Raw genomic sequence first — 16956 nt, 5'->3', positions numbered from 1 at the left:
ATTGGGCTTTGATAGTGTTGGTAATAGAAAACGGAGATTAATCTCATACTTGTTGGAAAAGCGCTCCGAACTTACTGATTTGATGCAGACAATTTTTATTTAGCTATTTTCTCCAAAATTTCAAGCAAATTTCTGTGTCGGTTGCACTAAATTATTAATAAAATGTTTCACGAAGTATTTTTGTTCGTTAAAGAGTTAAAAAAATGCTAAAATAAGCGAATTAAGTTTTGTTACGAATGCAAAATGAAAAGAGAAACCGAAAAAATTTGATACGTCTCATGTAACATGTATGATATTAATCTCTGTTTTTTCAAGAAAAAGAGGAAGAACAAGAAGAACAATTAATAGTCTTTGACCTAAACTGAGAAGTACAGCGGTACTTAGTAAAATATAGAAAACAAAACAGTACACATTGAATGCAAACGTTTCGCAAACGTTTCATTAAGTCGTTACAAGAAGAAAAAACTTGAATGTTATTTATTTTTGTCTTGCTTTATTTATTCAATTTATTCCTGGAACAATAACTCGTGTTAGTTGGTAAATAAGATTTTTTTAAACATTTTTATCATCGTTTCTCTCAGCAAACGTTTGCAAACGTTTTATTCCCATTTCGTTGCCGAACGAAACAACTTGGCGCCGCAAATCCGAAGAGCATAAAAGCAATCGTTTCGTTTCGTCTCTTTTGCTTCTCAAATGTTTGTTGATTTGTTTTTGTCTGCGTACAAAACAATTGACGAAATTTGAAAAGTTTGTGACTTTAAATGATACGTATCTCAATCGTTTCGTTTGTTTTCGTACACTGATGTTATATATGTTTGCATTCACAGATATCATATTTAAGAAAATGTAATATCCCAAACATAATATGTTCTAACATATGTGTCTAAAACATGTTATATTAGTTTATGAATATTATATGATTGCACTTAAGAAAATGTGCTAAAAATTTGAGATCCAAACTTACAAGGTTTACATTGAAACATAACATATGAAACACAGTATTTTTCGTCCGTGTAGTAGTTCATACTTACTATTTTTGGGAATCGTACGAATGTGTTCTTTTGCACTAGTTCATATTGAATTAATGTGTATGGCCCTTTATGCCCACGTTAAGTTCATAAAAAATTTGAGACCTACTTAAGAAAAGAAAATTTCCATTTCCATTTCGAAAAAATAATAAAATTTAACTACTAACAAATATTTTTTTACAATAAAAATAAGTTAAATTTAGCGTTAGTTTAACTACGGAAATTTTTTCTGTATTGAGATCAGCTATTAGATGAGCTTGACTGACTTCAACAATTTAAAACCGCACTCTTAGAAAAATATGTTTTTCATATGTTCCGATATAAACAAAATGTGTTTCGGGCACAATTTTAAAACACAATATATTTAAGTGCAAACATGTAATGTTCCTAAACTAACACTAAATGTTTGGGACATCTATGTTAATATGTTAGAATATATTATGTTTGGGGCATGAATGTTTCATAAAAATCATATGTGTGAATGCAAACATATATAAATTTACAAATTTCGACTAAACATACATATGTTGTGATATTTTATTCAAAGCGACAGAGAGAGTATAGAGAAAGAAATAGAGATGGAAACCGGGAGAGTTGACGAAAGATATCAATATAACACAGCGAAAGAATAAAAAGAGAACAATTTCTGTGAAACCACTTGTATGTTGTTTCGGAAAACTGTTTTATGATAAGGCCAAAAATTTGATATGGTTAAGTCTAAATATTATTTAATTTGAATAAAGAGAATAGACATTCGGAACCAAGAGAATAGACATTTGAAAAACAAACAGCATATGATTTCGCATTTTATGTATGTGTGGACATGTGTTTTGTTTATCATTTGGGCACAATTTTTTTCTTGGTTCGTTAAAAGAAATCAGAGGTCTTCATAAAAATAACGAAAAGGCACTATACCCTTTTTAGAGTTGTGACAGTAAAATGAAATAAGAAGGAAATAGTGAAAAATTACACAGTAAAATGTATAAAAACAAAGTTTAGTTCCTCTTTATTAATAAGTAGTCCACGAGGAGTTGGCGGACACCTTGAAATATAAAAGCGAGCATTAAGTTCGAGTTTTGCAGCTAAAACAATTTAAAAAGTTTATTTTCTTTAAAATGAATTATTGAAGAAAAATAAAAGGCATTTTAGAGCGATGATGTTAAATGCTAGTAAAAACTGTTCACGCCTAAATAAATTTATGTTTATATTATAAAAATATTTATGTATGTTTATACTCGACTCCACGTGCTTCTTTTGTTAGAGTTTTTGAATTCCTTCCAAATTTTAAAGTTTTGTACCAAAAACAGTTTTTTGTTACAAAATTGTTATTTTTGCAACAAAAAAATAATATTTTATCCAACAATCAGTCAATTTCGTTTATATCAAGCACTGTTACTGACTATAAATCTTTAATAACCCACATTTCGAAGTTTCATTATATAAATTTAATATTTATACTAATTTTTAATTTACTAATGAGTAAATTAAAAAAAAAAGTGTTCGGTCGGAGCAGGGATTGAACCCACGACCCTTTGCGTGTAAGGCAGACATGCTAACCACTGCTCCACGTGGCAAACAAATGTATGTTTCTGTTAAATAATGTTATGCTTGCATGGGCTCGTGGGCGCTGCAAACTATGCTATATAAATGTAACTTATAACGATAATTATCTACTGGTGACTATAACAGCTACGTAGCCCAGTGGATAGTGTGTTGGCTTACAAACTGTATGGTCCTCGGTTCGATTCTCCGTGCAGGCGAAAGGTAAAATTTAAATAATTTATAAAAGTGAATAATTTCTTCAACATTATTTGTATTACAGAAAAAGGTGCCAAGAACTAAAATATTTCGTGGAAGTGAAAATTGCGAGTATGTTAGGGAATGAGCACAATCGTCTTTGGGAAAAATTCTTCCAAGCATATAATATTTTTGGGTTCAAAATGCTTCCAAACATATAATATGTTCACATAAAACAAACATATTAATGTTTCGGCAGTATCCAATAATATATGTGCTTCCTGCAAAATATGTTTGGAACATATGTTAAAGAAGCGATTTTTTTTGAGGGTGCGGTTGGAACAAATGGTTTATGACTCAATGCCTTTGGACTTGTTCAAGTATTTATTCCAGCCTTTAGTTATGCGCTCTATGCGGAACTCATGGTCTATATGAAGGAGTCTTGACCTGACCACGATCACAAATCTATTGATATAAAAATGCGTTATTTATACTAAATTGGTACAAAAAGTAATCGTCGTCGTCGCCTCTCCACAGGAATACCAAATTAGTGGCGAGGCGACGACAAAACGACAGACGTCAAAAAGCGAGGGCAGCAATAGGAATAGAGGGGTCTAATCGAAAACGTACAATTTGAATTGGAAGGGGAGTTGGATTTTGCTATATTCAGGTCGAAAATTCTTCAACAAGTTAAAAATTGACTTTTGCAAAAATCGAAAGATGGCTTTTTAAAACTTTGAAAAATGAAATTAGGTCAAAATGTCGAAAATTCCATTTTTTGATTCTAATTCCAATCCTGACATAATACAAAGTTCACATCTGGTCACAATGGGCTTAAAAGTTGCCTATTTAATTTGTTTTATTGACTTAATGCTGTTTTTAAGCTATATTCAGATATATTCAGTTTTAATACAATTTTGAAAATATAATTTTTCAGATATATTACTAATGGTGTGGCAGTACATTTTTATACTGGTCGGTAAATCTTAATAATGTTAGAAAGATATAAGGAAAAAAACTATCACCAAAATATTTCCAATTGAAAAGTTGATTAAAGTTCAAATTTTTTAAGTTAATAAATTAAATGATACAGTTAACTTTTTAATAAAGATAGAAACATTAAGTTATTGCAAATTTTAAAGTTTTTAATTATTTCAAACAATCAATTTTTTAATCAAATTAAGAGAGTAATTGAAAATAGTTACGTTTTTAATGAAAAAAATAATTGAGTTTTGCAATCAACATCAATTAAATTTTAATTGAATCAACAAATTCATTGAAATTTGCTAAATCAAATTCAATTAATTTTTTAACCCTAGAATGCTAAACATAGCCTGTGAGGCGAAGCAATTCTTGGTTTTTGTGATATTTTTTATAAGTTTAGCATTATAGCATTAAAAAATATGTTTAGCATTCTAGGGTTAATAATTAATAAAACTGTGATTGATAATATCATTCTCGTGATTGTATACATTTCAATTAAAAAGTTAATTGGATCAATTAATATCCCAAAAAAAATGTATCACAATAGGCAACTGCATTATTATCGTTATGTCTAAATAGGCTTTTTCTATTGTGGCACAAAATAAAAATTAAGAAAAAAATGTCGCTTTGATGTCAAACTATGGGGTTTTGAAGACTGAATTTCCTAAAATCCTGCAAGAGTGATATAAAAGATGAACTAAATTACCGTTTAACCTTTCCGTTCACTAAATTATGTCAATATTAAAAAAGGTTTCGAAATTTATTCCATAACTTATTCAAAAAGCGGTTTGTTCTTCTGCCGAATATTGCCTTTTTAAATTAAAATTGTCCGCTTCTGCCAGCCACAAATGAATGTCAATTTTTAAAATTTTTTAGCTATGGGATAAAAATTAAATCTTGAGCTGGAGCCGAATTTGTAAAAATTTTATATACGTACATTCATGAACCGATTTTTGTTCATGATTCTTATCATAGAAATAACATATTACTCACACGCAGAGAAGAAACATGATTGTCACAATCATATTCGAAGAGCAAAATAATATGATAGGAGCTATTTTTGCGGCGACCATGTAACATTTTCACCTGCAACCATGTTGGCTCCGTGAACATGGTTCAAAGAAAAATAAAATTTTCCTCATCTAAAATGTTATTATATTGATAAAAAGAGTTTTGTTTCCATTAAAGGACAATGGTCACGATCTAAAATGTTATGGTATTCGTCAAAAATGTTTTTCTTCCAGTTAAAAGAACATGGTCACAACCTAAAATGTTTTAATCTATATGAAAAAACTTTTTTTCGTCATCGAAAAAAGGACGCCACTTGAGAAAAGAAAACACAAAATTAACTTTATTTATTTACAAACTAATTCATTGTTTATTTGTATTTACTATGCCGTGCACGCAAACATCACATATTTTTACAAACTCTATTTTGGTCCAATTTCAACAATAAGTAATCATTTCATATTTACTTCGTGCCCATCAAATGTACCAATGCAGACATCATGTAACTGCAAATAAAAATAAATTATACCATATATTAATTTTTTTCAATTACACTTTCCTTTTTTGTGTTCACATAAACCACATGCCGCTTCTGAATAAATAAATTAACACAAAACACAGTAATTCCGTATTCTCCGTCCACTCCAAGAAATAATAAACACACGAGTGACGCGCAAATTGAAAATCGTGTGTACCTGCTCAATGTTTTTATAAAATTATTTTCGCTGCAAAAAAAAAAATTAAAAAATTAAATGGTGACGAAAACAATATACATGGTCTTTAGGGCCATGTAATGGTTCTAGACATGTCTTTACGTAACATATAAAAATACTTTTTTCTCTGCAAAAAAAAAGTAAAAAAAATTGAATGGTCAGGAACATGATTTTCCCGACCATGTAATGGTCTCAAATTCTATCATTTAAATAATATAACATGTTTGCGGAATTTGAGAACCATTTAAATATTTATTGCCAACATATATTTTTCTCCGCTCGAAAATTATTTTTACAAAGACAAAATACATGGTTTTTCGCGTCAATTACATACTCTAAATAAGCATTAAATGGATGCGGCAACCATTTCCAAAATTTTTTTTCTGTGCGTGCAACCAATTGGAGTTCTATTGTTCAGAATCCCCATTCTACTTCTACTTCTTCTTTATATTCCTCCCCCTCCCCTCACACGTTAATGTCAAAGTTACCTTGTGGCAACATTTTACCCTTTATAAACCATGGTATAGTTCGTGACTACCAAATATAATCCCATTGCACTGGATGGTAATCATTATCACTCCGTCCGAGTGAAATTTCTATTAAAGATTTACACCGTGTATATGTATACGTAGCTGTACGCATACACAACCATGCATAATATACGCACATACACCTACATTTATAGGATATTAATAGCCTTTAGCCAAACAAAGATAAGAAGAATTTATCAGACCTATCCCTGCAAGCAATTGGGTGTTTGTTTTATCGTCTTTCGCCAAAATGTCACTATTTCGAATCGCCTGGAAGTTTTCTGATAGTAATATCTCAAGCACAACAACAATCGCGTGGGGTGTTTCCATTTCGAAACAAATTCGATTCTAACAGCGATCAAAAATCTAAATATAAACTTACGTCGTCGTAGCTATTTTTCAATAAAACCTCTTTGAGAGTACATGTACATATGTGAAAAACCAGTATCAACCAACAAGCGTGGGTAGCACAGAGGGAAAACCGCTGACTTGAAAACGAAAGGTTCCGAGTTCAACGCTCGGTGCGAGCGAATATCATTTTTATTTTTGTTTTTTTGTAAATAGTCACTGGTTCGATTCTCCGAGGGCGCTACCGCATAGTGGGACATTTGTTCCCGAACGGGGACACTAGGTTAGGTTAGGTGGCAGCCCGATGTATCAGGCTCACTTAGACTATTCAGTCCATTGTGATACCACATTGGTGAACTTCTCTCTTATCACTGAGTGCTGCCCGATTCCATGTTAAGCTCAATGACAAGGGACCTCCTTTTTATAGCCGAGTCCGAACGGCGTTTCACATTACAGTGAAACCACTTAGAGCTTTGAAACCCTCAGAAATGTCATCAGCATTACTGAGGTAGGATAGTCCACCGCTGAAAAACTTTTTGGTGTTCGGTCGAAGCAGAAATCGAACGCACGACCTTGTGCATGCAAGGCGGGCATGCTAACCATTGCACCACGGTGGCTCCCAACGGGGACACTAACTCGATAAGAAGATGATATCGCCTATGAAAGTTTTATCTTCCATGGCGAAATTAACTTCGATACACTTTCGATAGAAAATGTTTGCAGGGATATAAAGTGATGAGAAAGAGATGCGACGGAGCAGGTTGCCGGCGGCAGCTATAATAAACCTCGAAACTAGCTTTCATATAAATAATGACATTATCTGTCACTCACTGTAACTGTCACAAAGAAAAAAAATGTATTGTCAAATAATATTTTGTTGTAGTTGTCTCTGTGTCTGTCATTGTTGTTTCCTCTTAAGGATCCAGAACTTTACGTTGAGGTGGAGGAGAAGAAGGTCTTCAGCAAAGACAATAAACTTGAGGAAGATAGGAAATTCGCTTGCGTCATACCAAATGTTGCATTTACCATGTTAGTTCAATACATGTTTGTAATTTTTAGTTGTTTTTTCGTTTTTATTTTTTGAATGAAAATTTTTATTTTCTTAAACAACACTAAATTTTAGCCAACAACAAAATAAATTACATTTTCCCCTTTATGGAAATTTATTTCGTGCACTTAATTTCTTTTTATTTGCATTTTAATGCTATGTCAATACTTGTCGTATACGCGTTTGGTTCGAGTATTAAACTAATGTGGTAAATGGTTTGATGTGCTCAGTAGCCATTCTCCCATCTTCCTCTTCTATAATCTTTTGTCTTCAGCAACATTAGAAAACAATTATAAATGGAGGATTGGTCTATTAGTTTTGTTTTTCTATGTGTATCCAACAACAAGTAAGAGTAAAACAAACAAAAATCGATAAAAGCAATAATAGGCAATGGAGAGAAGTCAGGGTTGCCATCTCATACGTTAGTCGTTTGTTGTAGACGTTTCCCAGCAGAAGCCGAGCACACCAACAACTCTCCCTACATGCTTTACGATTACCCACACTCACATCCCTATTTCGGGAATTGTAGACATAATGGAGGTACATAAGTTTCAATGCAGACAACATAGTGGGTATAGGACTTCTACATTTAAACCACCATATATACTAAATGCTATATGTAATATACATTATGGGAACCAACAGATATGTGCCCTAAGTATCCTCGAATGTGCACAAGGACTATCCAGTATAGATGTGGGTGGTTGGTTGAATTTGTTATTCCATCTACCTACACAGCCAGTTTTTATGTTGGCCAATACATTTCCACATACATTCATACTTGAGTATGTTTGCATATACAGAACATACGTACATATATATACAAGTTTTTTTTCCAACATTAAGTACCCACATTCATATATAGACATTGGCTGTATATAAAACAAGGTCTGTTACTGCTGTTCTTTGTTTCCTTTTATGTACTTGTGGGAGAACAAAAATTGCACACTCCAAAGCGCATGTCACATATATAGAGAAGTATACCTTAAAGTAAGAAATTTAAATTGTGCTCAATTTAAATCAGGCACAAATCTTGAAATGTAAATAAGGCATAACTTTAATTACCGTTCACACTAATAATTTGCAGAGATGTTCGTACCAACATCTCTGCAAAATTCGAGTGTATATACAATTAAATATTATAGTTAAATAGAAAATGACAAACAATCAAAATTGTATTCAAATTAAAAACTAATTCACCAAGACAAAAATATAATCAAAATATTTCCAATTAAACAGTTGATTGAAACAGTTAACTTTTTAATCTAATTAAACAATTAATTCAGTTAAGAAAATTATTGAGATTTTTTGCGTTGTTAATTATAATTATAATTAACATTAACAATTATCATTGAATTGAATACAAAATATATCAAAACTGTAATTAAAAATTTTGCTCGGAAACAGTGTGTTCATATACATGAACTATTATATTCATTTGCTCATTAAATTTTAAGTCAAATCCATGGAAGAATAATTCGCGTATGTAATTCCATATGAAGTTAGCATATAAAACCCAAAACGGATTATCGTCAGATTATACATCTGAAGACCATGTCTTGTGTGGATTCCACCTATATGACATTTTATTTTCAATAACTTAATAGTACCAATTCTCTTCGTATTTTGTCCAATAAGCTCGAATAATTATAGTGATAACACACAACATTTTTTTTTGTCTTCAATCAGGAAATTAATTGATCCAATTATTTTTAATTGAAATATCGTCAATCATAGAAATAATAGTATCAATTAAAAAATTAATTGAAAATAATTAATACAATTAAAAAATTAATTGATACTATTAACTTTTGTGATTGATTTTTGTTTCAATTAAAAATTAGTTGAATTAATTATGTTTTTAATTGATTTTTTTTTAAAGTCAATTAAGACTTTAATTGGAAAAATGTTCGTGAATTTTTTTCTGTGAATTTGTAGTATAAATAATTTGAACTTTAAACCAGCTTCATTAATATCAGGCTAAAATAAGAATACAAAGAAAAATTCATTCTAATTAACATAAAGGTCTATCTTGTCGAAGTTTAACTAAATTGGCATTAACTAAACATTTGGAATACGAGCTAAACACAAAAGATTGTTAAAATGTATCTAGCCCATATGTTATATTTTAACAAAATATTACTTACAAAAATTTGCTAACGAGAAGGCATGATACTAAATACCGCATCTTTGCTTTAATAGAAAAAAAGTGGTAGCATACCGACACGACGAAAATTGATCACAAATAAAAGGAAAATCCTGTACATCAGATGGATGTCCAAAATTTGTTTTATGTGGATAACAATTTGACTTAAAATCGAGTATTGTTCTTCGATTCGAATATAATAATATATTATTTTAGTTTATGAAATTTAGGTGATGTTCTTGATTTGTAATCTAACGATATGAAAATAAGAAAATACAGTTTACACGAATCCGGTACACATTTTTACAAAGTTCGAATTTCTCACAAAATTGACTAAAAACATTAACTTACTTGTATCAAGTTGCCACTTGTATATTTTATTTAAAAATCTCTAAAATAAACCTATATTTTCAAATACGATCCTTTTTTTGGTATACCAAGATAATTAGACTAAGCTCGGGAAGTTTTATACCAACACCGTGAATGTCCAATGGGCGTTACGACTTTGACGTTAGACGCAGTTCCGTTGTGAGTTATTAGAAGTTTCGTCCCTTTTTAATTGGTACTCAGTTTTACGTGCGTTCCTACATTTTCGAAGTTGCGTTGTTTTGATTTCGAGTCTGTAATTGTTTGTTTTTTTTCTTCGGGAAAATATTTTTCTAAAAGATGGTTTTTGGTACTACATCTAATTACACCAATTTTTTAACCCCCGATTAATCTGATCATATTTTTTTTGATCAAGAACCATACGTGATCCGAAAAGTGATAATATCTGATCAGATATAAATCTATAGGAATTAGATCTGAACAGATCTCAAATTTGGCCTACATCTAATTATATCGAATCTGACATAAAGGTTAATACAAACGCTACAAACGTCTGCCAGAATGCCTTGTTTAATAAAGTCATTCCAATCATACAAAGCTACTGAAATGTATTATTGGATATGTGATAGTAGGTGGAAGGATGGTGCCCAATTTGGGTGACGTCTGAGTTTCAAAATTGTGTATTTGCGAAAATTACACATGTATCTAAAAATGTAGGAACATAAATAATGAACAATCTAAAGATATCAGAATGCGCAATTAATTTACGCAAAATGTTCGAAATACCACAATTACCGGTGTCAAAACAATATGTTAGATTGGAAAAGGTGTAAATTATGAACTGAAAGGCAAATATTATAAAAACTTATTTTAACCCTTTCGACCCCGAATTTTTATCGCTAAATTTTTTTTTTTTACTTTTAATCATGTTGAAGTCATTTAAGAAGCGTCTAGCTAAAATTTCGGGTCGCCACGCCCATTCGTTTAGGCGGTAGAGAATGTTGCTTGTGGGCAACTTTGGGCAATTGTAACTACAAACTATTTTGTTTTGTAATGATAGACGTATTACGTTTTATTGGATTTTTGTTAAGTTTTTCGTTATTTTACAGTAAATATATACTTAGATGCGCGCGTGAGTGGAATTTCAATCACGCTCAAACACATTCACGAAGAAATATTTGTACTCACGCATGCCATGTGGGTAGGAATTCACGGTCACGAAATGAAAAGTCATACTCGCACACGCTCACACATGAACAATGTTTATGTCTCACGCTTTCGCACGATTCACGACGATTTTCGTAATTCACAACAAATCTCGTAAGTCACGAATATTTTCGGAACACGACAATTTTCGTGGCTCAATAAAATTCTGGTAATTAACGAAATTTCTCGCGACTCACGCTATTGAAATCTTAAGCGTGATTAAATATGTAAAGGTGATTAAAATCGGCGAGCTTGAATTTAATCGTGAACGTGAATTTGTTCGTGATTGTGACTTTTTGTGTCTGTTTTACCGTGAGTGCGAATTTTTCGTGAATATGAATTTTATTGTTAACGTGAATTTTATCTTGAGCGTGAGTTGGATCGTGAGCGTGGGTTGGATCGTGAAAGTAAATTTTTATCGGGAGCGTGATTTCGGAGAAAGTTTACTCACTCACAATCACGAACACAATTTGATTTTTACTCACGCTCTCGCGCCACACATTTTTCTTTAATCCCGTTCACGCACATTCACGAGGTTTCGTTTAAATTTCATTCACGAGATTTCGTTTAAATTTCATTCACGGCTTCGCGTGACTCACGAAAATGTTTTGTTTTTTTTTTTTTTTTTTGTTTTTAACCCATGTCAATTTAACTGGCGGTGTAAAAAAACCAAAGTATTATAAAGCGTCGATATTCGTGCTAATCCACTAGTATGTTGCCAAGAAGTGGCTTCTTCCCTTTTTACGATTCCTTCCAAATTCCCCACTGCACTGCAGATATGTTTTCCAATCCCAATTGAAGTTCAAAATTTTTTTCAAAATCATTGTTTTTCAAACCTTTTTTCTCCAGGTCTTATGTTCAAAAATATGTAATTTTACTACCACAATTGCCCAAAGTTGCCCACAGGCAACTTTTCAATTTTAAAAATTTCCCATCTGTTGTTTTTTTTGCAATTCTAAGATTTGCCTTCCAGAAATATTTTACTTGACATGTACTACAATAGATTTAATAAAAACTTTCAACATTTTAGTTGTAATTTTTGAAAAAAGTCACATGTATAAAAACCTCTTTTTAAATTCGCAAATATTTTTTTTCTTCAGGTACGTGCGTATTAATGAAAAAATTTTTGCTAATTGACAACCAAATTAGCTGATTTTTCATTCAACTTGAAGAAAACACTTGTAGCTTTCGATACCGTTACAGTTTTAAAAACAAAACCAAAAACAACGCTGACAGTGAGTCTCAAAACACAAAAAGTTGCCCACAGGCAACTTTAGGGTCGAAAGGGTTAAATGCTTGAAATAAAAAAAATCTATTTCTATTTGCACTACTAATATTTGATTTATTGTCATAAGTCATATACATGAACTATTAGATATGGTGCAATATATGGGTATGATGCTATATACTATGGAGATATACATTTATATCTTATTAGATATTACTAATTATAATAACTTTGCCTAGAGAACCATATTCTATTTTTATTACTTTACTTCTTCTGCGCATTCCTAGTTTGAAACTGTGGTGAATCTTGCGTGAGTATCGTTTCCCCTTTCGTAAATTAGAGTTATTGTAAGTTCCTACCACAGATGCATATCGTATGCGTGAGTAAACATTTCCTTGTGTATGTGCATGAGCGTTAATGAAAAAACCAACCGATGATTCTAAGAATTCAATGACTATCTACTAGAGGTGTGCACGTGACACGAAATTGTCGTGAATCACGAAAATTTTCGTGATTCGTGCGTGAGTCATGCTCATGACAACAGCGTGAGTGTGCGTGAGCGTGATTAACAAACCAAAATTTCGTGCGTGAGCGTGAGTCACGAAAATAATATCTTCGTGAATGTGCGTGAGTAACGAATTACACTCACGAAAATATTCCTGCTCACCAACATAAAACGCTTAAGAGGTAAATTCAATTACAATTTTAGTGACACCTGGGATGTTAAAAGTTTAATAACACTCTCGATTTTCATAATGCTCATGTTTTCAGACACTTCGGCAAGGTAAATTAATCATAAAATTATTCGTGAGTCACGATATTTTTCGTGAGTCACTGTATTTTTCGTGTGTCGCGACGTTTTCGTGCGTGAGCGTGAGTCCTACTAAAAAATATCGTGCGTGAGTGTGCGTGAGTATGATTTTTCAGTCGTGAGTGTGCGTGAGCGTGAGTAAACTATTACTCACGTGCACACCTCTACTATCTACACACATAGAAAGAAGTCAACGAAAGCATCCTTTTATGTTTTCCTAATGACAAAATTCGTCTTACCTACCAGAGAACGCAAACCGGTATGCATTTATATATACCCGTTGCCTAGTTAGTATGTGTACTGATGAGCATGCTACTCATATAAAGCATAGATTATAGATTACAAAGATGATCCGTTTTTCTCCGCGAAAAAATATGTATGCAATTTGCTTTGAATGAAATTAGAATAAGCATTAAAAATGAAAAAGCGCTACAGGCCGACGCACAATGAACACGGCGCTTAATTCTTCGCTATATTCTTTGCTTTGAAAAAAGTTGAAGCACACGTAATTATATGAGTCTGCACACAATAAATGTAAGCTTGCGCCGAAGCTTCAGAAAAAGTTTAAAATATTTTAACTTTTTGGGCTTTGGTAGGCTGTTTTGTTTTTGACGTTAAAAACATTTATTGCTTCCAGGTTTGTAATTGAAAATATAAATTTGTTGGAAAGTTGTTGGAAAAAAATAAAGCCGCTTTAAAGCAAAGAGAAAAGGTAAAACATACGCCTGCTTTTTTCATTGTGTTTCGGCCTTACGTGCTTCAAATCAAATTAATATACAAAAGGTTCTATAATACCTCTTTGGAAGTTTTTTTTTTTTTATTTTGTTTTAGTAGTACGCTGAATTTTAGCTGACTAATTTGTGGTGGGAACTGGTATTTTAGAATTTATAATAAATTTTTGGTGCTTTTTGCCCTTCGGGAGTTGACATCACTGATTCTCTGTTACCTACCATGGAAAATACTTCATTCAAACAGACAACTAGTACTAAGGTTACATCTCTTCACAGGACTAAAGCACGTTGTCCTTATATAATTTCATGTATATCCAATCTAGGGAGCCACCGTGGTGCAATGGTTAGCATGCCCGCCTTGCATACACAAGGTCGTGGGTTCGATTCCTGCTACGACCGAACACCAAAAAGTTTTTCGGCGGTGGATTATCCCACCTCAGTAATGCTGGTGACATTTCTGAGGGTTTCAAAGCTTCTCTAAGTGGCTTCACTGGAATGTGGAACGCCGTTCGGACTCGGCTATAAAAAGGAGGTCCCTTGTCATTGAGCTTAACATGGAATCGGGCAGCACTCAGTGATAAGAGAGAAGTTCACCACTGTGGTATCACAATGGACTGAATAGTCTAAGTGAGCCTGATACATCGGGCTGCCACATAACCTAACCTAACCTAACCATATCCAATCTATGTATGTGAGTGAGTGTATATTTCTTTTTTTTATATTCTGTTTCAATATTATATATATATAAAGTTTTTGAATTCAAATGCCATTATATACTATCCACACACACACGTGCATATAGATAGATATGTGGATGGAAATATGTAGTAAGCCCTGGGAATTTCGTTGCTTGTTTTCAACTTTTGTGAATAAATCAATGTTTTCTTAAATTCCTTAAAATAGCTAAAATTATCAGGAAAAGCCTCCAAAGTTTTACATTGATTTACGTGAAATTTTACAAGGGAGTAGAATTGACATTCTAGCTACACACAAAAAATTATCACCAAAAATTTTTCAATTAAACACTTAATTGAATTTGGAAACGGATTCAATTAATATTTTAATTGATTCAATTATTATTTAATCAAATCCGAATAAAAACCAATTAAAAAATAATTGGTATGTGCTACGTTTCCAATTAAAATATTAATTGATTCAATCAATTTGTTAATCAATGTGGAAATAATTTTCAATTACAAACGTGATTGAAAATTTTTCCGTTTCCAATTACACATGTGATTGATCCAATCACCTTTGTGATTGAAATTGAATAATTTTGAGCGATGAAAAGAGCGAAAAGAGAACAAGACAATGGGTATTTATTCAACAATGTAGGATGGAGAGATCAGTCTGTGGAAGTAACTCGTAACGAACGGTGGGGTTTTTGTTTTTCGCGTAAATTGAAAAACATGATTGGCGACATTCTGTCTGCTGCATTCAAAATGTGTGCATAAATATTTTGAACGTAACAACAAATCATAGCAAAGGGTTGAAATAAATAAAGTGTGCAACAACAAATGGCTACGTGGTAAAGGTTTGAAAAAATATATGAGAGAACGCATTTGAAATTACCTGTGTTTGTGTTTTGTGTTATTGTAAAAATGGAAAACAATCTACGTTTATTGAAGGTAAGAAATTACGAAATGTGAATACCGTTTTCCATTGAAGCCTGTTTACATTAAACGGACTAAAATAATATATTTTTTGTTCATATCTTTTAGTGACCAATTTTATTTCGGGAAATTGACCAATCAATCCCATCAACTCCATCATTTTATCAAATATATAAGAATATGTTTGCAATCAAATGGTGGGTACCGTATTGATCTTTTAAAATTATAATTTGTTTTCACTCCTAGATTTCTTAAACCAAGAGCGGTATGGGTTTGTTGGAAGATTCACCTTGAAGTTGCGAAGTAGCGTTGGCATTAAATTGTATTTTTGTTTTACCTGCCTTTTTCAGTTTGACCCAAGTAGAGAGCAGTATATCTGATATATAAACTAATTAGCTGAATTATGTAATGGTAAAAAAGTTCTTTCTTTTGAATTCAAAAATATGAAAAATATCCGAATATAATAAAAATATGTATTTTCCATTTGTATTTTTTCCAGAATTTGCAAAGTATCATCAATATAATACCAAATATTAAATTGCTTTCCCATTATTTTTTTCTTTGATTGGTTCAAATTTTAATAGACGATTTCAATGTGTGGAAATTTTGGAAAGGAATTGTTACTAAAGTTAAATTACCGAGCTGCTTAATACACCTTTTTATGCTAAAAGACTACAACTGCAAAAGAAGATTATAAATCTGCAACCTGGAACTAAGAATTGAACTTGATATTCTATGCAGGTAATGTTTAACAAAATTAACTTTTAATTGAATAAAATTAAATTCTAATTATTCTGTTTACTTTCAGAAAAACTAACTTAGCTTACAGGCTGCTGATTTATTGGAAATCTAGGCGCATCTACATATTAGAAGGAACATGCTGACATGGTTATTATTATAAGGAAGATAATGATTTATATAGTTTATTTTTTCACCCTATAGTTGTTATTGATAGTAATTGTATGTATAAGTTACGTTAGAACAAAACTCAAATGACAAGAACCAAGTTTATTTGTCTATTGCATAATTCAAAAAATAATAAAATATTAAATATGTTTAATAAGAAACACATACTTTTATTTCAAATAAAACTAAATACGATTTTGAGGGCGCAATATACACATTTTTTGATTGAAATTTATAGCCAATTTCAATTAATTATTTAATTGAATGAATCTAATAATTGATTGATTTTTGTCGCGAAATTAATTAAAATTTTAATTGATTCTATTAAAACTGTGATTGAATTTCATGTTAAAAATCAATCGCGTTTTTAATTGATTCAATCACACAATTAATTGATACCGTGACAAAAGTCAATTAATTTTTTAATTGAAAATCGTGTTGGTTTTCAATCAAAATGGGTGATTGATACTATAATTTTCGTGATTGAAGACATTTCAATTAAAAAAATGATTGAATCCGCGATTTTCATGACAAGTTTATTTGTCTATTGCATAATACAAAAAATAATAAAATATTAAATATGTTTAATAAG

The 16956-nt window shown here is 31.6% G+C and overlaps 1 protein-coding gene and 1 long non-coding RNA gene across 5 annotated transcripts in view; both read left to right on the top strand.

Annotated features, from left to right (window-relative positions):
- The window catches only part of Smr (nuclear receptor corepressor smrter), a 240298-nt gene that overhangs the window by 110285 nt on the left and 113057 nt on the right, over window positions 1-16956 (top strand). The gene's annotated exons all lie outside the window — the stretch shown is intronic.
- LOC142229029 (uncharacterized) lies at window positions 16065-16525 on the top strand. Its single transcript, XR_012720308.1, has 2 exons — window positions 16065-16199; window positions 16267-16525. It is a non-coding gene; the product is annotated as an uncharacterized LOC142229029 (long non-coding RNA).

This window comes from Haematobia irritans, chromosome 3, assembly GCF_050003625.1.
Source record: "Haematobia irritans isolate KBUSLIRL chromosome 3, ASM5000362v1, whole genome shotgun sequence".
NCBI lineage: Eukaryota > Metazoa > Arthropoda > Insecta > Diptera > Muscidae > Haematobia > Haematobia irritans.
This window is presented reverse-complemented; position numbering and strand designations above follow the sequence as displayed.